Raw genomic sequence first — 23,161 nt, forward strand, 5'->3', positions numbered from 1 at the left:
CATTCTACAACAGCGTTTTGGAAGCAAGTTCCAGAAATAAAATATCCTGAACAGAAAAAAAAAAACAGTGTGCGACTCATCTCATTTTCAGCACAACATACTGCTGTGAAACACTGTAACCTCTAATGATGTTTGTGAAGTCAAAGCATCGTGCAATCCTTACAAATCAACACCTGACGGACCTAATTCGTAAAGACTTGACAACATAACAGCCGGAATTAACAGTTTAAAAAATACATACACGGATAAATATTATTACGTACATGTATTTATTAACATTTATATAAAATTTATGTAACAATATGTACATGTAACAATAAAAAGGTGTGTATAATATTTGTTCATGTCTTGCGGCTCTCAAACATCTGAAGTTTATTGTATGTGGTTCTTACGTTAAGCAAGTTTGGCCACCCCTGGCATAAAAGGTAATGGGTTGTAAAGATTTTCTATGTTGAAACATACCGAAGCCATGGTTAACTTAAATTGCGTAATACTAACACGAATCTTTGTAAGAAATTCAAACAAACGCTTCACATAATTCTAAAGAAGTATTGTATCTTTATATTTTTATATGATAATTTGTAAACGTCACTATCATTAGACAAAGCCCATAATTTAGATTCCTTAAATTGTAAAACAAACAAAGAATTATTAATATATCTTTAAATCGTTTAATGAATATGGCATTAATTTAATTGCCATTGTATTTTCGAACCTTTCAATGTTTCGAGAAGTTATTTATCATACACTGCATCATCTCTCTAAGTCAGACATGTCCTCATCACGTGCCTGAAAACACATTTGTATATATTCCATGAATTAATAATAAACCCTTAAAAAAGCATGTTCCATTTAGTACAAGAATATCACAACAAACAACCAACTGTACATATTTCAAATTTATTAATCATATACGTTCCGTTTCTCAACAATACGTTTAAGTACAAATAAAAAAAATTAATTATAACTTTCTTCACTAACACTAGTGTGTATATTTATTAGAGCACATAATATATGCAAAAATAAAAATAACTTAGTACAAAATAGATCTAGGGACTAGCTGAGTTCCAATGTAGTGTAACCATACTAAAAAACACCAAATACATTTGCGTCAAATATCCCTCATCATTGTTTGGTATCATTATACAAATATGTCAGCTTCTCTTGTTTCTTCCATCTTCCCTACTGGTTCACACATAAAGTTGAGATATTTCTTTGGAGTTCCAAAGTCATTTAATAATATAATAGATCAAAATTTGAACATCAATATCCAAGTATTTTATAAAGTATTGTAAAGATAACACGAGTAGGATGGGGTTAAGAAAGATAACTGGTTCTGTTATGTAAGTTAGATTGTAATTTCAGTATCACAAATAATACGAAACATGTTTGTCTGGCTATCAGTTAAAAGCACAAACCATTAAGTTCTAAGGATTGTAGTTACAAGTTAAAGAGTTTCATATATAACCTTAACGAAACAATATAAAATTGAGTGTTTAAGACACTCCACGAAGTTTTACGTATGGATAAAATAGTCATAGTTTAATGTACATAGCTTGGAAAAAATAAATTACTTCATCTTATGTAGAGCGGTAGTCATGATGTAGCGATCCTCTCTGGTTGTTGTGAAGCGATGACGCCATTGATCTGGTCTCCTACCATAAGAGTTCTTCTCCTGGTTTCATCATTAAAGTCGATTGATGACGCTTAGTGACACACCGACGCTCTGTGCCATCCTGCTATAGTTCTGGCGATCTTCTAGCATCTGCAACGCCCTGCCCACCTCGTTCTCTGTAAAATGGCACCTGACTACTTGGGTACACAAGATGAAGGTACACGCCAACAAAACGAGCAGCAAAAGATCCATGTTGGTGTTTCTTTCGAAAATTAATGACAAATGCGTGGTTTCACGTTACAGCCTTATATCGGGAACATTGAGTTGTATTTTTCTTGAGTAAGGTGAGATCAGTTGGAGTTGCTTCAAACTTCACTTGCAACCTGAAATGTTCTTCATAAATAAATTTAGTTATGACAAGAGTAAACTGAAATATGTACTTCGTCCTTTAATTTTTAGAATACTATGTACTTGTAATAGACAGATACTTTTTCTTACGGAATGTGTGTCTTGTTACTATAAAACCTTTTAAAAGTGGAAGATTGGAGACGCCGGGTATCGATCCCGGTACCTCTCACATGCTAAGCGAGCGCTCTACCACAGCTACGTACTTAATTAAAAATAAATAAAACGAATATTGTTGTTTTTTTTTTAACGTTTAAAGTGTATTAGATCTGGTTTAGCAAGTGATACGAAAGTATGTCAGTAAGTAAATGTCGGGTTAGGTAACACCCAGACAAGCCCTATTTCACGTACAGGTTTCTACTGTATCGTTTCATGATTCACTTAATACTATAAAAACTTTATAAAATATCTGAAGTAATAAAACACGTAACGTCTCTTTCTTCACTCAAAATACGATCGGTTTATTTTGAAACAAAGTTATGAGTATAATGATAAAAGTGAGTTAATATAAAATAAAAGAATATTTCTGTCACATAAAACCAGCATTTCAAAGTTGTAAGTAAATGTTATGTTTTTATGCAGCATATCTTCATCTTTATTAACATATCTTTATATGTGTTAATCGATTAACAACTACTGGGACGCGAGTTCACGTCCTGTCACCGATGGTGCTCAACTTTACAGCTGTGAGAGCGTTATAACGTGATGGTTAATTTTATTATTTGTTGCTAAAAACTAGATCGAGATGTTGTTGTATCGTCTATCATTTCAAATTAGTAATAGTTAACACAGGTAACACCCAAATGGCTCCAAACCAACACACAAATTATATCTTATTTTGCCATATATCTGCTAACTTCATGAACATGAATGATAGGTCTCTGTTAAATAACAGTTAAAGAAGAAACACAGATGTGTCTTACAGTAGAAGAAAAACAAAAACATATCAGAAAACTTCATGAGGAAATATAACCACTTAGATCTGTTGTACAGACTTATTTGGCTGGTCTCCCAGAAGTTCATATACCTTTCTGTTGTATATGGTCACTGTTTTATTTATGAACATGGTTTGTCTTCTATATTTTCTTCAATAACATATAAATGATAAAGTTTTATGTTCTAAATAAGGCTCTTAGTTTTAAACCTCTGTGAATAATTTACAGTGTAATACATATATCAATCTGATATGAGACATCTTACCATTAGAATGTATTAAATCTAACAATAATTTAGTTTTGTTATAGTTGTAGAAAATTTGTTATATAACATAAATCAGGAAAGTAAAATCACAGGGGCAACATTAACCACGAGAATTTAATCAGCCTTTGTAACAATCCTGATGTTATTACAACAGTTAAATCGTCAACGGTTTCAAAAAACATTGTATAGAAATGTCTATAAAGATGGTGATAGTTATGTAGCTTATACCTGGCCTGGAATGTTTTAATATATTAGTTAGATGGTATGTTTCTGGAGTTACAACGCTAAAATCAGGGGTTGGATTTCCCTCAGTGTAAAAATATGTATCGCAAATAAAATAAATACATAATTCAATAATGCTAAGATTTGTTCGATAACAACAGGTAGTGAAATAAATAAAGAGTTTTTGTTCTCCATTCATTATTCTTTTTTTTTCCTGTGCTATTCAGTTAATTCGCGATTTTCTTATGAAAACTTTTGACACTAAAACAGCTTTAATTACTAAGTTTGAAGGAGCTAGAAAATAATTTGGTATAAAATCACCCCAGCTTTTAAGTTAACGGATGATTTAATGAATGTAATAACGTCTGGATTATTAAAAAACACTAAATGCTAAATTATATTCTAGAAATAATTATATAATATAGATTTTATGAATCAGTAACAAACTTTGAAAGATTTAAAAGGTTTTAACAATTCTCAAGAACTTAAAAATAAATACATAATTCAAACATCAAGAACTTTCCTATGGTAGAGACTTGAACCACGTTTAATTAGATGACAGTTGTTCAGTTACAGTATACCACTGTGCTTTATATTTACCAGTTCAGTCTTATAGGTAGGGGTATAAACACAAAGATAAAATGGTCAAAACATGTCATGAAAATGACTGTAAGTATGTGTATTGTTTGTAACGAAATACAAGCATACTTACCTTAAATACATACAACGTATTTACTTAGGAAAATAAATAGAAAGCATAACAGAAAACCCAAACAACAACAACAAAATATTTCACACCAAGTATGAAACACGACCTAACAAATATCAATATAACTCAACGAACTTATTTTATTACCTGCAATAACAACAGGATCTTAACACTGCAACTGCGCGCGTACGTATCTGTGCTAACCATCCCTAATTTAGCAGTGTAAGATTAGAGGGAAGGTAGTGAGCCATGAACTCTTGGGCTACTCTTTTACCAACGAATAATGGGATTAACTGTCACGTTATAACGCTCCCACGGCTGAAAGGGAGAACATGTTCTCCGGGATTCGAACCCGCGACCCTCAATTGACGAGTCGAACGCCTTAACTTACCTGGCCATACGGTGCCCTTTATGTATATATGTTTTTTTCTGTACATATGTAATGGTTTTATCTCTCATCTTGGATAAGTGTAATGAAAGAAAAGTAAAAGAAGCACTCGCTTAGCCTGTGAGAAGTACCGGGATCGATACCCGAAATCTCCAAGTAATTGTTTCCCACATGTTCTTAGGTTATGGAACTTACTGTATGTGAAGTCTCCAAGTGCACATTGTTTTCTACGTGTTCTTTGGTTTATGGACTTGCTACACATGATGAATTCTGGTAGTCAGGTCCACAGAGTCTCTATATTTGAACTGGTAACTCAATCAAAACCTTTATTACATGCACATGATCTATTGTTTTTCTTGTAGATAAATGTTCAATAACTATTTTTTTCATCATGTAAATAATTTTGTTTAACGTCAATAAAACATTTATTGTGTCAACAACCTGTCTCTACTCCATTATTTTGGAAACCGAATGTTTCAAAGTTTTAGATAATACTTGGTCTTCCATATTTGGACTCGTCTGTTTTTGTACATAAAATGTATAGAACGTACACATCAAGAACATAAAAATGATGGGTCTTCGTTCATATATACAGGTGACAAGATTAAGACCCCTCGCCACAAATATGTTGTTGACATTGTGTCAGGTAAAGGTCGGCACAGGTTTTACTGCGTTTCTTTGTGTATTATAATTCATCGATAGGCATTCATTAATGCTTTAGAAAGCAATTTATGGACCATAATCTCTTATGCTAAGCATTTATGTTATGAAGAAATAGTGGAGGCGTATTAAAATTTTATTCTTTAACATCCGAGTCAAAACAGGTCAAAGACCAAAGATAATTTTTTTAATGATAAACTTACGATATTTATAATAAAATTTCGTCGTGTTCTTAACCTGAACTTATATATTGGCTACAATAACAATTGAAATTATATTACAATTTTAAACATAATAATAAGCCATAGATATAATGTGGAAGTTATAACCCGGAATTCTACCATTAGAATATTAAACATAACGATCACTGCCCCTCATGTCTTAACGCGGAACTCAACGAACATATGTTTTTTAAGTGTTCACAAGTACGTAGACAAAGGACATATTGTAGTGAATTATAGATTTGATGTACACGTGCTATTGAACGTAATATCGACGTTATTTTTAAAAAGGTATCGTGTGGATTTTATTGTTTTGACATTTTGTTTATGAAACAATGTATACGATTTGATTAACAAGAACGAAAAACTTTTCAAAAAAAGTTTTCCAGCTTCAGAAGTTATTTGGATTAGATTCACATTTGATAAGAAAATTTGCATTAATTTGTGTACAGTACTCTTCACTTTGAAGTTGGGCTCAAAGCTATACAAGGGGTTATCCGTGCTCTGCCCACCACTTGTATCGAACCCCAGTTAATGTCGTTGTTAAGTCCGCAGACATACCTCTGTGTCACTGTAGGTCAATGATATTTAAATCTATATATTGTTCTGATTGAGTTATTATCAATTTTTAGTTGATTTTATTTGCATAGTTTTATTTGTGGTTTATATTAATAAGCAAGAGGGAATCCTCAATAGCCGTGCCACTTTAAATTTTTTTCAGATAAGATTACATTAAATTCACATGCGACACATCTTTCTTAATTTTAATAGCTGTTTTTGTTTGCCAGTAATACCAAGAGCGAGTCTCACGTATAGTCATGTGAAAGCTTTAGGATACCCTATGAAAGCCTGTGTACTTTTGTAACATTTTTGGATATATAGATATTTAATTTCAATTTCAACAATACTGAGAAATTATAGAAATATAACTTAACAATTAAAACCAAAGAAAAGACTTTTCAAGATTTACTGTAAATGCAAATCTACAAAAATGCATATTCGAACTGAGGAAAAAGTTCGGACACCCTACCAACTAGTCATGGTAAACGAATAGCCCAAGAGTTGGCTGTGGGTAGTGATAACTAGCTGGATTAGCCGTCACATTATAACGCTCCCACGGCTTAAAGAGTGAACATGTTTGGTGTGACGGGGATTAGATTCACAAGGCCTTGTGAAAAAGATTGGTTTGTTTTAAATCTCGCGCAAAGCTACTCGAGGGCTATCTGCGCTAGCCTTCCTTAATTTAGCAAAGTAAGACTAGAGGAATAATAATGGTAAAATATTTCACTTCCTGGCTGCCTGTACATTTCTACAAGTAGTAAATGGAAGATTGTGCCCAGTGGCACAGCGGCAGTCTGCTGACTTATAAACTGGGTTTTATTCACGTGGTGGACAGAGCATAGATAGTCTATTGTGTACCTGTGTGCTAAGAGAGTTGATTAAGAAGTTATATCCATATTAGTGAGCATCATTCAGAGTTCATTGTTTTTACCACGGTAGCATTTCCATGTGTAAACATAACACATTAATCTTTTCAACAAACACGCCTGAAAGGTATTATGTGAGTAGAACTTTTATTTATTTTGTTCATTAGTTATAATGGTTAATTACACGTGATTTAAGAACGTGCCAGTAACGTAATAAAGTACCTACCCAACAGACTTTTAAGATCTACATGCGTGAATGTGTCAAATTAATTAGTGATTCTGTTAAAATTCTTAGTGTCTTGTTTAGATTAAATGTGATGAAGTAACCACTAGGGGTCCAATGATAATAAGTTTCTTTTCCCAAAGATCTGCTTCACTAGGCTATGTAATGCTATAACAAGTATGTATTACGTCAGGACGTAACACTTTTATTTGTTGTTGTAATTTGCCGTTCCATAGTATTGTAGCAGTCTTTCATTTTGAGGTTTGCCGTTACTATTTATTATTTCAAGGTCAATAATCATGGCTCGGTTCCTCAATACGCCATGTTGGAAAGGGTACGGAAAAACATATTACATATGGATCGTTACAGGACCCATGATTACGGCTTTCATGGTATGTAGTTTATTTTCTTATGTGCTAATCTCTTCCTGCTGCATTACACTCATGTTTATTTTTATACAATAAAATAAAACAAAACATTTCTGTGTTTTAACATACAGTTACAAGTCATCTCGACAAGTAGTTACAATCTTTAGTGTTTTTAGTCGCAAAGAAAGGAAGTCGACGTCTTAATGTGAATTATTACAGATATTACAAAGCATTCAATCGAAAGGTTATTAAAAACTCTTTATTTCGAAGACGTTGACATTGAGTTTCCTTTATACACGTGTATTTGAAGAATAAATAATCCTGGACAAAAAATTCATTTACTGATTGTTTTAGTGGCGCTTTCAGCAGCTCAAGTAACCTTAATTATTTGAAAATGTATTCTACAACTAAATACTCCCTGTATTTTTTCACGGAAATTTCTTTATGTAGAAATCCAAGGATGATTTAAACACCTGAGAAGTGATTAGAACTACGATAAACATTTCTGTACGGATATTTTAATAACGTATAAAATATAAATAAGAATATCTATCTTATGTTTACACAAGTGTCACTTGTTGTTTTTTATCATTCTACTGGTTCTTTTAGTGATGGTATTTTTAATATTTCTTCAGCCATTCCCTGCTCTGTAATCAATAAAAAATATTGCTTAGATTGATAGAATATCGATATAAAATACACATCAAAACCTTCTTTAAAAACTAATACTACGAGGATATAGAGGCCCGGGATGGCCAGGTGGTTAAGGCACTCGACTCGTAATCCGAAAGTTGCGAGTTCAAATCCTCTTTACTCCAAACATGTTCTCCTTTTCAGCCGTTGGGGCATTATAAAGTGGTAGTCAATTCTACTATTCATTGGTATAAGAGTAGTTCAAGAGTTGGCGATGACTACCTGCCTTTCCTTCAGCCTTACACTGCTAAATGAGAAACGGCTAACGCAGATAGCCCTCATGTAGCTTTGCGCGAAATTCAAAAACAAACAAACAAACAAACCAAAATACGGACGTCATTTGTATATGGATAGATACATAGAGATGACTTTTAATAGATCAATTAAACCAAATTATTTGAATATTTATTATATAACTAGCAGAGAATGTGGTATATCTTCAAATTTTCTAGTGACTTTAATATTTTACAAATATTTTGGAGTTTTCTTGGTTTAACATACCCCTCGTTATTTGTCTCTTCGAATGTTGTATATTTGCCTCTTCCCGAAAGTACATCGATTTGTTTTTGAGTTTTGTGCAAAGCTACACGAGGACTATCCGCGTACCTAATTTGGCAGTTAATGACCAGATGGAAGGCAGTTAGTTATCGCCATCCACCGCCAACTCTTAAGCTACTATTTTACCAACAAATTGGATTGACTGCAACATTACAACATCCCAATGGTGAAAGGGCGAGCATGTATAGTGTCACGGGGACTCGAACTCGCGACTCTCAGATTACGAGTCGAGTTTCTTGACCACCTGGCCATGCCGGCATCATTTTGGTTTGACGGGAGAAGTACACTAGACTTTTGTCCAATTTAATAGTGTATGATTTATTATATGAAAATATAAACCCCCATTAGGTTTCAATTATTTATCTATTTAGTACAAACATAAGCTTAAACAATATACGGGGACAAAAAAAATTGTTCTAAACATGGAGAAAAGTATGATAATATAGGAACAAAAGAAACTCGACTCAAATAACTAGAAGTTGGTGTATATATAAATACTATACGTTGGTTCCCATACACTTTCTCGCTCCATTTACTACGATATCTATATTTATATGTACACACATATACATATGTGCATAGATGTAGACGGTCGGGAGTTTAAATGCCTATGTTGTTGGTTGTTGTTTTTTAGGTAAATACTATCTTCTTAGTCAACGTTGTACGAATATTGGTGACGAAGCTGCGTAAGAACAATTCCACAGAAACCACGCATGTCAGGTAGATATTAGTGTTTGTTTGTTTTAATCAGAAGTTCAGCATTGGTAAAAACTATTTTGAAATTCGAAGACAAATAAACATAGAGTGACTATACGAATCTAGAAAACTATGAGAAAATTAGAAAATATTTGTAAAATTAACGAAACATTTGCCTTTCTCACTTTATGAGCAATTATATTTTTAGGAGTAGTAACATATAAATTCAAAAATTTTCTGGTGCTTAGAATTATTTAGGTTTTTATTGATTACTTCAATGACTCAACATATTTTCCACCTGAAACGTATCCGAGCATTGATGATAAACCAATAAACAGTTTCAGGTTTGTTTTGTTTTCTTTTAACCAACAGCTTATCATTCGAATGTACACCTATATATCAGAATCCCCAGATGATGAGAGATTTATAGAATTTTGTATTCTTTAAAAAATTAACTCTTTACTATAAAATTTATATCAGGCTGTGACTGCTATACAAGTTTAAATATTAAAATAATTAGATAGAGCTTCCAGGATTGACTAGAGTTTTAAAAATTAATCTATAAAATAAAAATCAGTCGTAACCTCAGAATCACCAGAAATAAAACGACAATCCACGAAATATTTTAGTGATTTTATTCAAATGAAATGTAAACAGCTTTCCAAATGAAAATAAATGTTAGAATAGAACAAATAACTGTTTTTACAGGAAAGCCATCAAAGCTACTGCGCTTCTTTTCCCTTTGCTTGGAATCACTCATCTTCTCTTCTGCATCAATCTTCATAACTATGGTCACCTAAAGACAGTGTACATGATCACTAATGCCTTGTTTCAGTCCTCACAAGTAAGTCTTTCAAGTCTAATTTTATATGAATGGGAAAAACAAAAAATGTGGGTATAATTTTTACTGACCATAAATCTTATATTTTCATATCGCTTCCAGGTTCTTGACAGTGCTGGATATTAAACCTTACGTTCTATACAGTTACCATTATTTTAGAATCTCACATACTTTATAAGACTACTTCTCTTCGCCAGAAGCGACACCCAGCGGAGAAAAAATTCTTTCCGACACTTTCTCCTCTTTTTGACAAGCTCACATCCAAATTGATGACACATTTATTAAGTCTTACTGTTTCAGTCTAGTAGTGGAATTCCTCGTGAAGTGAAGCATTACTCTTAGTGTTGAAATACTTTAAAAGGAGCTCCCAGTGGCATAGCGGTATGTCTGCAGGCTTATACTGCTAAACCTCGGCTTTCGACACCCGTGGTGGGCAAAGCACATATAGCCACTTGTGTAGCTTTGTACTTAATAACAAATAACAACAAGTTTAAGAGGAGTTGTTTATTATATAACACAGTATTGTTTCTGAACCCACAGATGAAAAACTCAAATGAACTACAATGGTTAGAATTTGATTTCTCTTTAGAAAAGCGAAAATTGTTTAACAGAATATTTATTAATCATTTCTCTGATACGGCAATGTAAGTATAACTACAACCATCTGGCTACAATTATTAGGCTTCCTGAACTGACTAAAAAGAACAACAGTGAGAAATTATCATTATTTAAACTTAAGTTAAATTATTTACTGATAAACTAACTCGATGTAAAATCTGTCTCAAGTTAGATCTAAACCAACACCATGAACTCATTTCATATACGTAATATTATTGCTCGACAGGTAGGCTAAATGGCCATATGAGAAACTCCATAACGTTCAGGCATAACTATCGCTAACTTAGAAACTAATGACTGAAGTAATGATCACCACTGACAAGCACCCACCGCCTTTACATCTACTCTTACCGAAGTAGCGAGATTGACTGTCACGGTTATAACCTTCAACAGATGAAAGTTGAGAGTATCTTTACCAGATTACTGTGGCTCAAATTCTGGACCTCTGGTAAGCAGCCCTGCAAGTCAATCACTAGAAATACACCCAGCTCATTTAGTTTCTATAATACAGAATAATACGATTAAAAACCTGAGTAAACAATAAATTCTATTATTCTTGAACACTTTTTGTGGTAAGATAAGTAGAGACGCAGTTCTTATAAAACAAACAATACAAACTACCTCTTTTCAATATCTATAGTTTGTTTGATTTTGTTTTTGAATATCGCGCAAAACTACTCGAAGGCTATCTGCGCTAGCCATCCCTAAATTTTGCAGTGTAAGACTAGAAAGAATGCAGCTAGTCAACTCTTGGGCTACTCTTATACCGACGAATAGTGGAATTGACCGTCACATTATAACGCCCCCACGACTGAAATGGCGAGTATGTTTGGTGTGACGGGGATTCGAATCCGCGACCCTCACATTACGAGAATTTTGTAATTAATGCTGTTTGTAGACGACCATTTTATTAATCGCTAAATAGACGACAATATTCGAGACCATTAAAGTTGCAAAGTATTAGTCTGACGTAATTGTGTTACTTCTCCATGATGGTCACTTTATTAAGATTCTCCTGCACTTTTACGTCCAAGTTTAAAAAACCCAGTCTGTTTGTATATTCCAAGGTTATATACCGCTTCAGCTTTTTACCTGAGCCCTAAAAATCCAAAAATGAAATCAAGTCACAGTTATTACACAATACAATGGGTAAGGTTAGAAATTACGAGATACCATAATGAGTACCTATCTCACAAGATCTTCGTCAGCGAATTAGTTTTTTGTTTTTTAACTGTATTCGAACCTATCTGTTATTAAAGCCTACCACCGAAGCCAAACTAAGGACACTGTGAATTTTACTAGAAAAAATACTATGTCTGTTAAATACTGAACATGGGTAATATGGCTAACAAATAATTATTAATTGCAATAGGCATTAGGCGATCTATCATTTAATCGTTTTCTTTAAGAGTCTCCTAGATCAGGCGTTTCACTCGCAGTCTGAAGGTCGCCAGTTCTAATTCCCTTCCCACTAACCGTGTTCGCCCTTTCAACCGTAAGGGCCTTATAATTTGATGATGACTCACACTATTTGTTGGTGGAAGAGTAACCCAAGAGTTGGCGGTGGGTGCTAATAACTAGCTACCTTTTCTCCAGTTTTTTATTACTAAATTAGGAACGGCTAGCACAGATAGCCCTCGTGTAGCTTTACACGAAATTAATAACAAACAAACAATTAACAGAGTCTTTCAAAATTTAATTGTCTCCAAACCATACTATCCAGAGGACTTAATAGCAGTGGTCTATCACAGAAAAGGACAAGTCGTGCAAAAATACGTATCGTAGACGCAGATAAGTATCATATCTTTACTAATGCTCAGAGTTCAAGCTGTTGACGTTTAATGGCTAGTAGTGTATGATTTCATTCATCGCATTTCACCCTTTATTATGTCAGTGATACAGCAAAAATATATAACAAACCCGTATGAGGTGCTTGATAATTTTTAGTTCTTCTAACAATGCAAGCCTGCAGGAGGTAGCGTAGTGGTGAGGGGAACATTCGTGTTACAAAAGATGAGCCATTCGATTTTTTTTTTTTAATTCAAAATTTATGACCAAATATTTTCCAACAAAATAACGAAGTAAATAAATAGATATATCCTGCATTTTTGTCCACCGAAAAACGTAGTGATACCTATACTCAATCTTAGTGGGTTGAATATTCACAATTTTTAAGTCATTCGTCTCTACGATCGAATATGACAATTACATGTATCTTTTTAACTCCATTCGATGTGAAGTTCTGGCTACTATCGAAACGAAATTAGGTACACCCGATATTTGAGTTTTAATAAAGTGATCAGTCAGTTTAATTTTAGACTGTTTTAATAGTCTATTTAATTGTATATGTTATGTACAGTTTAGTTTTTGTTTGTAATTTCCGTTAGTGTTGCCAGAATTTGTATCGAATGCACGTGAGTGTATTTCTTTAATTGCAATAATTAACAATTTTCTTAAAACTTAACCACAATAAATCAGAGTGACACGTTGACTGTAAAGGCAGATATGCTGCATACAAAAAGTAAAACGGCGAAAAAATACAGTATCACATCTAATACATAAACAGCATAAAGAAACGATGAGTACAAATCGTTAATACATCAAAACTGTAGCGGATACGGTCAAACTAACAGTAGTCCGAAACACTGCACAAAGGAGACATTAAGAGACAAATTATGAGGTTAATGAAGTCAATCTCATAACAGTATCGGATCTATTGCAAAAAAATATTCAGAAATGCTGCGATCCAAGCTGGCAGAAGAACAAGTTAATGCGAAGTATAATCATCACACATTACAAAATGCGTTACTTGAAATTATATCAGATATCATTTTAGATGAAACAAGGAAAAAGTAGCAAATGCAAAGCTATTCTCCATTTTGGTAGATGAATTCAAAGATTTGTCTAGAAGGGAACAATTTTTAGTTGTTATTAGATATTTCTTCGAATGAGTTATCCATTAAGGATTTACTGGTTTCATGACAGCAGAAAGTTCAAATGCACATGTCCAGGCGGAGCTAGTATAAAGTGTAATTGATATACGAAATTTGACAACTCAGTGCATGTTGATGTCAGTGCAATGAGTGACAAGTGTAGTTGTGTTTAGTAAAGAATAAAAGAGATCATACTATAGGCTTTATATGTACATTGACTTGCCCATAAGCTGAACTTGGTCATTGTGAATGTTGTCAAATCAGTCATTTTTGCAAATGATTTTTACTCAACATTGGAAACGAGCTATGTCTTTCTCAGTAGTTCATACGCACATGACAAGTGAATCAAATACCAAAAATACGTGTCCGGCTGACAAATGAGATGAGCCTAAAATTTTACTTTAACACTCCTTGGATAGCCAGATCAGAGCGACTGAAGAATAAAAGAGTCATCTGTACAAAGAGGGTTTGTGATAATCCTGTTGGTGGTGGGTTTTTGCATGTTACGGTAAAGCTCTATCACATGTAAAGATAGGTGGAAACATCAAGGCTAGTGGAGAACAAAAACTGTGCACATAGAGCTCAATGCAAGTCGAGAAAAGCTATTATGTGAAAGAGATAAGTATCCATTAAAAATGCATTTTCAGTGTAGGAAACTTTTAATTTTCAGTATATTTGTAATGAGCTTAGTTATTATTTATATTTTACATATAAAATATTTGCAGTATTCATTATATTATTTTACAAGAACATAAGCAGACAAACAAACATGGTAATAAAGTCCACTCAAGCATATAAACCATTAAATTAAAATCTAAAGCATCACTTTTCTCTTTTGTATTTATATAACCAGATTTTGCAACAAGTTAATAGTACTTGCAACAGTATCAGCCAAATTATTCCAAAAGGTAAAATCTGTAAAGCAATATTTTCAAGGACTGTTTGCATATAATAAGCTTAAAATAAAACTTTATTACTTTTAATGTTGAAGTTTTTTACATTTTGTATATATACATTTCATACTTTTTGCTGTTAATATATGTTTTTTAATATTTTCCAAGTTTATTCTTTTAGTTCAGTTTATTAGAGAAGAATGTTAAGAATGAGTTTCTGTTTTTAATATTTTTAGAAAAAGCACAGATATTAGTGGTTTCATCTAAATTGACAGTTAGATTTTTCTCAAAATAATTTTGAAATTTTAATTTTCTTATAGTGAAAAGAAAGTCTTCCTTAAGGGATTAAGAAGGTATGGTCTTGGAAATTTGGTGATGTTTGAGAAAGTTGTAAAAACTGGGAATTAAACAGAGATTAAGTAAGTTTGTGTGCATTATGTTGTAAAAGCAAAGCTGTATTTAAAATGTTTGTCTCAAAATATTAAAAAATTGCTTTTATGAAAATGTAGGTTTCTCTGTAATTTACGCATGTATCCTCATAAACATGCCAAATGCAAATGGTTCAAATTAGACCTTATACAAATGAACACACCTTTTTCATGAGAGTAGTACTGATGTCAATGAAATAATACATATTATAACATTGAGTTTATACTTGTATAATGCTTTAAACATTTAAATTGAAATAATAGTATGTGCTGTTTTAATGACTATCTTTCTATTGAAACATGGAAGAATGTTCAAAAAATATTACAAAACTTACCTCCTCTGCGACTTGCAACTGTTCCATGACTGCTAGTGTTTCTTTGCTTGTCTAAACATTGGTCTGATTTTTTATCACTTGCTCTAGTCCTTTGTATTCCACTCAATTGCTCTTAGCAATATCGATCTTGTGACACTTTCCAACTTTGTCAGTGTGTCTTCTGTCTTTGTACTGTATCTAAGTGTCTTGTTAAGATAATGTTATAACTTTTCTCTACAAAGAGCTGCTGTTGGGTTTCCTAGTATTATGATCATTCAGAGATACTTTGAATGTTATGTGTTTTCTAGTTTATTTTCATAATTTTTTTCCTATTGACAAGCTAACTTGTGAATTCTAGGATTATTATATTTGGCATAGAGCCAAATCAGGTCTCTCCCATCCCATATCTGGTGTTGTACAATAATCAGAGTGGGAGGAGTCATTCTCAGTTAAGGCTGTTAGATATCTTACTTGTAGTAAAATGGAAACATATATCAGACAAATGTTTTGGGTATTTTCCTGGTTGCTTTTGCTGTACTTTACTTGATGGCTGAAAGATCTGGGAGCAAATATTTAATTCACTCCATTCACAGATTTTGTAACTCATGCTGGAAAGTTTACTTCTCAGTTATGCCAAGGAGCAGTTATGCTTTACCTGACATGTCACAACTTCATGATTTAACCTACTCCCTGCCAGGTGTAAGTATTTTCCAACTCTCAAATAATACATCTACTCCCTGAATTTCAGAGTTTAAAGTGGAGTGTGTGATAAACCTGTTTAAATTGATATATCCTGATGGGACAGGGTAAGTCTAAAAGACTTGCAACCTTCAAATCATTTATCTTTTTTCTCTTACCTTTATAGGTGCTCTATTCTACACCTCAGTAACCTACTCAGTGGCATGTGGATGCCCAACAACGTATACTAAAATATAAGTTTGCATCCTGCAGCCAATCAAGTCTGTAATGCTCACTGTTGAGATGGGATGTTCCAAAAGACCACTAGAGGTTGTTCTCATGGTATCTTATTTGTTAAACAAAACCCAATTCAAACCATACCTGCTCATGGACTGTCATGAGCAAACTAGTGTTGGAATAACTGCCCATTTTTCTGGTTTTAGTTTAATAAACCAGGACTGGAAGCCTTTTAAAAGTAAGGTTGCATGCTAAATTATTGCATTGTCTTAAGGTGTTTTGTTCCTCCAACCTCCCCAGTGTGTTTTTACTCCCCTTTTATTTAGTAGGGTATGGGAGTTCTTGCCATTTGCTAGTTTTTAGTTGCTGGGGTCATGGATCAGAGACTTCCTCCTGAGTGTAACCAGTTTTACTCAGTGGAAAGTAGAGCAGTGGTGTTCTGTTGGTGTGAATGGTGTAGATCCGTCTAATGCAGAGTGGATGAGAAATACCTGATACTGTCTGGTTTTGCACTGTAGATAACCCACCATGTATGGTTTTTTATCACTTTAGTCATACTGCACCATCTTGCACGTCCATTTCCATTACTTGGGTTTTGGACTGTGCATAATTTTCCCTGAACTTAGAGAAGCATATCTTTATTTTGAGTAGAGAATATCCTTGTATATAAGGGATGCAGTTTGTCATGGGTGTGCCCCTACATGTTTCCATTGTAAAGGGTGTCACAGTTCATGAGTTCCATTTGGGTATATTCCAAAGAGGATGCTTGTTTAGATAACTTTTGCACCTCTCCTTCCACCTTTTCATTGTTTATTGTTATTATATGAGTAAGGGTAAGATATTATATAATCAGTTAACATTTTCCAACACTGAAAATATATTTCTAATAGATATTTTCTGTGCTTCCATCCTCCCTTCTTTTTGTGCACCTCTACTTGCCTGGTCTCAGTGCATAGAGAAGGAAAAGATATTATCTCATTATAGGTAAGTACCTATCAGAAATGTATTTTTGGTGTTGGAACATGTCAATTTCACTCGTACTGTAAATAATTTTATAGAAATGTTTATTTTCAAGTTATCTTTTTATGTCTGATTTCAAATGTAAGAATATTTTAAAACCCAGCACATACATGCAAGAAAAATTTCTTTTCAAGAGAATATTCTATACTAGGAAATAACTTGCTAAATAAAAGTACAAATGTTGCTATTTGATCATATAAATTTTTCCCAAATGTTTAAAAATGTTATGTGTATAGTCTATTATTGCATCACATTATCATTTATTAAAACTGTGATATTTCATTTCTTATGTAGTTGTATTTCAGTTTGAATTCTAGAAATGTAAATTAATTGTAACCAATGCATAACAATATCTGAAATTAATAGAACCTTGATATAGTAAATTAACTGTCTAGTAAATAACAAAACTGGGAGGCCTGTACAAAGTTGGCGTGTTAGCTTTGAGTAGTTTAAAAAGAGTCAGTTTGTATTTGCTTGCTATGATTATGTTTTGTAAATTTTTCTTGATCATTTTCTCAGATTTATTGACTTAGTGTCTTATGTTTTCAGTCTTGTAATATTATCAGCATTTTAACCAACATAGCTGTCTGTTTCAAAAGTGTTTGACTTAGAAGGTCAGTGGCTTCATCATTGTACAAAAGGAAAAACATCTGAGTAAAATAAAAAAAAATCGTATAGTAATATCTCGACCAGACTACGTCTACTATAACCATTGCTGGTGAGGTCCTTTTCCAAGTAATATGATTCTTCAAGCTGGCTAACACACTAGTGTTTGAAATACTGTTTTTATTAACAAACTACTTTACAAGAACTGTTACAGTGTGAACTTGATTAGGTTAGGGAAGTGTAACTTTTCATCAGTTTTATTTTTCACAAAACTCCAGAATTGATGGAAATTAGATCCTATGTTCAGAAATGGAAAATGCGAGCTGTGAGGGAAAAATAAAATGAATGATCAATCACAAATTGAAGGAAAACAAGCTCCAATAGAATCCTGGGAGATATTGTGAAAAGAATGTTCATATTTTCTTCCGTAACGATGATTACTTCAAGATCATAGCAGAAGTAAGTTCCTTGAGTATTGAAGCAATACAGTATGGTTACAAAGAAAATCTTGCATTTAAAGTGATTATATTTTAGAAATCATGTTTCACCAGAAGCAAGTTAAAAGTTGTAAGTTCAATCACATAGACCTGAAAGCCTTTATGAGTTTCAATTCAAATTCTTAACAAATGTGACAAAAAATTTCTGAACATCTTTGGCGGAGAAATTTCTGGAGATTGAAGACTGTTTTATATCTTTCTTATCTCACTTGTTATCTGAATTTTTTCTTTCAATGATAGAACTTGTAAGAATCTCATGATAGTTCCTTTGTCAAAGTTTTGGTTCCATGATGGGAGTTTTAAAATTTACCTGTCCTTGATTCATTCATCTTTGATTTTGTTGTTTTGGAATGATTTATAGCTTTTAGCTCTCTCTTTATGGTCTGTCTTTACCTCTCTGTCTTCACACACACAAACTGTTAACTAATCTTCCACATAGCATTGATTGCCTTAATTATGTGGTTGATTAGCAGGTTTTTGCTCAGTACGTGGTTTACACTGAATTTCACCAACACTTAGCTGGAAGAGTTTGTTTATGATTCTAAGTTTCATCTTTTATGTTTTCAGTCTTTTGTTAATCTGTGTCTTTTGTATAGACATTCTATCATGTATAGACATTCTATAACTTTGTAGATAACCTCTTTTCCTCTATCTCCTTTGGGTTCTGAATCTTTTCAACAATACCAGTGTCCAGAAAAGTGTTTATATACTTATGGAGTTGGTGTTATCTTCATAAATTTGTCTTTCTGCATAACAAAGAACTCTTACCCTTTTTCACACTGTTGTGTAAATTCCTACACATGCTATAAGTCTAGAATAAAGCTCTCACTTCACTGTGTGTCAGTGAGTAGTATGCTGGTATGTGATTTAATTACCATTAGACTATAGCCGTCCACTAATAGGAAGGCAAGATGCACAGTAATCCTCATGAGCTCTGACTCTTGAACACTAACTCATTTTTTATGATTCGTGTTTTACATGATATTTTTGATTTTCAGAAACAACAAAAAATGTTTAATTGATGGGTTAGAACTTTTATTTAAATTATCTTAAATTTTTCTTTTAACCCCCTTCCTTTTAGACTTACATTCACAATTTAATTAAACTACTTTATTAACATTATATACAAATAATCTTGGCATGAAAACATAGTCAGTGAATCAAATTTTAATATCTTGTAAATATTAAGTTCTTGTTTATATAACAAAATATTTACAAAAGCCTTAATTTTCCCTGGTATGAAAATTCTGACATTATTCTCCAAGTATTCTCTCTTTTTTAATTATTTGCTACAACTCTTGAGAAGTACAAAGTTGCACATATATTTCTCATTATAATCCAGATATTACTAAGGTAAAGCCTATTTTTTATAGCCTTTAATCTTATTTGCATATGGAGCCACAAGATACAAAACGAGACATAGTTCCCATGCACACGTACTGCATTCTCTCTTTTACAAATTTCCAGTAGCTCTCTCCTGCTGATATTTTATAACGAATTATTATAATCAATGGAAAGCCAAAAAAGTGATGTATTATATTGTTTACTGTACAGAGCATTGTGTGTTTCATCTTCAGTTATGTGTTTCAAGCTCTTTTCCATCAAGATAGTTCTGCAAACTTTGGAATACATGATAATTGGATGGGACAAGGTCTGGAGAATAAGTAGAATGTGGAAGTTTTTTTTCAGTCTAGCTCTTCAATCTTTGCAGATGTGATCCTTGTTGTATGGGGCCATGTATTATCCTGGTATAACACAACACCTTTACGACTGATTACAGCAATATTCAGTGTAACATTCAAGTGCTCTAACTGTTGACAACAGAAGTCTGATGTAATCATTACATTGAGTGGCAGCAACTCAAAGTGGATGAATCCCACCAACAATATCCCACCAAATGCTTAACAAGACTTTCCTATGGTGTAGGCCCATTTTGGGCTGCACTTTAATCAATTTACCTGTACTGAGCCATTTTCTGCAGTGCTTAACATTCTTATAAAATAATCATTTTTCATCTCCAGGCACTAACCTTTCCAAAAAGGGTGAGTTACATTCATGAGATTGCAGATAAGTGCAAATGTCCACTCTTGTTCTAAGGTTCTAAGGAAATGTCCCTAGCAACGTTGGTAAGAACTGGGGGAAATGTACCTAGTAATGGGATAAGAACTGGGGGAAATGTCCCTAGCAACTGAGGTAAGCAGTGTTGGATATGTCCCAAGCAAATGGGGTAAGCAGTGGGGTTAATTTTCTAGCAACGGGGTAAACAGGTTGGGAAATGTCTCTAGAAACAGCTAGGGACATTTCCCCCACAGCTTACCCTTTTTGCTAAGGACATTTCCCCTAATGCTTACCCCAGTTACTAGGGACATTTTGGACAGTGCTTACACCAGTTCTTAAGGATTTCTACCCCACTGCTTACCCCATTTCTAGGGACATATTCCCTACTACTTTCACCCCGTTGTTAGGGACATTTCCTTCACTGTTTCCCCCGCTGAGAGGCACATTCCCCGACTCAATACACGCGGTTGCTAGGGACATTTTCCCACTGCTTACCCCCGTTGCTAAAGACATTTCCCAATAGCTTACTCCCGTTGCTAGGGACATTTCCCAAGTGCTTACTCCTGTTCCTGGGGACATTTCTTGCACTGCTTACCCCGGTTACTAGAGACATTTCCTACACTCCTTACCCCCTGTTAAAGACATTTCCGATTCTGCTTACCCCCTGCTAGGGACATTTCCGATTCTGCTTACCCCCATTACTAGGAACATTTCCCACACTTCCTTCCCCGTTGCCAGGAAGATTTCCCCTACTGCTTACTTCCGTTGCTAGGGACATTTCCGACACTGCTTACACCGTGTTGCTGGGGATATTTCCGACACTGCTTACACCGTGTTGCTGAGGATATTTCCGCCACTGCTTGCCCCGTTGCTCGGGACATTTCCCCACTTCTTATCACCATTGCTAAAGAAATTTCCCCCTATACCCTCACCCGTTGCTTGGGATATATCCCCCACAACTAACCACCCGTTGTTAAGGAAACTTCCACCATTGCTCACCCACGTTCCAAGAGACATTTACCCCACTTCTTACCACCCGTTGCTAGGGACATTTCCCACACTGTTTACCACTATCGCTTGTAACTTTTCCCCCAGTAGTTATCCCCGATGCTAGGGACATTTCACCCACTGCTTACAACCCGTTGATACGAACATTTTCACCACTGTTTACCCTAGTTGCTAAGGACATTTCAAACACTACTTACCCTCGTTTTTAAGGAAATTTCCCCCACTCGTGTTAATATAACACTTTTTACAAAGAGCAAGAGACACTCAGGTTTATGTAACACTTGTTACAAAGAACAACAAACAATCATGTTAATATAACAATTGTTACAAAAAACAAGAGATAAAGATGTTTATATGACACTTGTTAAAAGAACAAGAGTCACTCATGGTAAAATAACACTTCTTGCAAAGAACAATAGACACTCGTGTTAATATAACACTTGTTAAAAAGAACAACTCCTATATATATAAAACTTGTTACAAAAAACGAGACACATGTTAATGTAACACTTGTTACAAAGAACGAGACACATATGTTAAGGTAACACTTGTTACAAAGAATTTGACACTCATGTTAACGTAACTTGTTACAAAGAACAAGAGACACTCATATTAACATAACAATTGTTACAAAGAACAAGAGGACTCGAATTTATATAACACTTGTTAGAAACAAAAAGAGAAACTTGTTAATGCAACACTTGTTACAAAGAACAAGAAATTTGTGTTAATGTAACACTTATTACAAATAACATGAGAATTCGTGTTAATATAACACTTGTTACAAAGAACAACACTCGTGTTAATAAAACACTTGTTACAAAGAATAAGAGACACTCATGTAAATGTAACACTTGTTACAAAAAAGAAGAGGTCGTATTAATATACCACTTGTTACAAAGAACAAGGGAACTCGTTTTCATGTAACACTTGTTACAAAGAACACTCTCATGTTAATGTAACACTTATTACAAAGAAAAAGAAAACTCGTGATAATATAACACTTGTTACAAAGAACAAGAGACACTCTTGTTAATGTAACACTTGTTACAAAGTACAAGAGACACTCTTGTTAATGTAACACTTGTTACAAAGTACAAGAGACACCCATGTTAATGTAACACTTGTTCCAAAGAAGAAGAAACACTCACGTTATTATAACACTTGTTACAAGGAACAAGAGACACTCATGTAAAGGTAACACTTGTTACAAAGAACAAGAGAACTCGTGTTTATATAACACTTGTCTGAAAGAACAAGACAAACTTGTTAATATAACACTTGTTACAAAGAACAAGAGAACTCGTGTTAATTTTACACTTGCCAGAAAGTACAAGAGACAATAATGTTAACATAAAACATTTACAAATTACAAGAGAACTCGTGTTGATGTAACACTTGTTACAAAGAACAAGAGACACTCGTCTTGATGTGACACTTCTTAAAAAGAACAAGAGAACTCATGTCAATGTACCACTTGTTAAAAACAACAAGAAAACTCATGTGAATATAACACTTGTTAACAAGAACAAGAAACACTCATGTTAATGTGACACTTCTTATCAACAACAAAAGACACTAATGTTAAAGTAACACTTATTACAAAGAAGAGAACTCGTGTTATTATAAAACATGTTTCAAAGAA

The 23,161-nt window shown here is 33.6% G+C and overlaps 1 protein-coding gene and 1 long non-coding RNA gene across 2 annotated transcripts in view; one reads left to right on the forward strand and one right to left on the reverse strand.

Moving 5' to 3' along the window:
• The window catches only part of LOC143251934 (dynein axonemal heavy chain 7-like), a 557,556-nt gene that overhangs the window by 513,789 nt on the left and 20,606 nt on the right, over window positions 1–23,161 (forward strand). The gene's annotated exons all lie outside the window — the stretch shown is intronic.
• The window catches only part of LOC143254485 (uncharacterized), a 30,003-nt gene continuing 18,044 nt past the window's right edge, over window positions 11,203–23,161 (reverse strand). The window contains exon 3 of the long non-coding RNA XR_013030220.1: window positions 11,203–11,316. This is a non-coding gene — a long non-coding RNA (uncharacterized LOC143254485). The remainder of the gene's footprint in view (window positions 11,317–23,161) is intronic.

Source organism: Tachypleus tridentatus, chromosome 6 (assembly GCF_004210375.1).
Source record: "Tachypleus tridentatus isolate NWPU-2018 chromosome 6, ASM421037v1, whole genome shotgun sequence".
Lineage (NCBI taxonomy): Eukaryota > Metazoa > Arthropoda > Merostomata > Xiphosura > Limulidae > Tachypleus > Tachypleus tridentatus.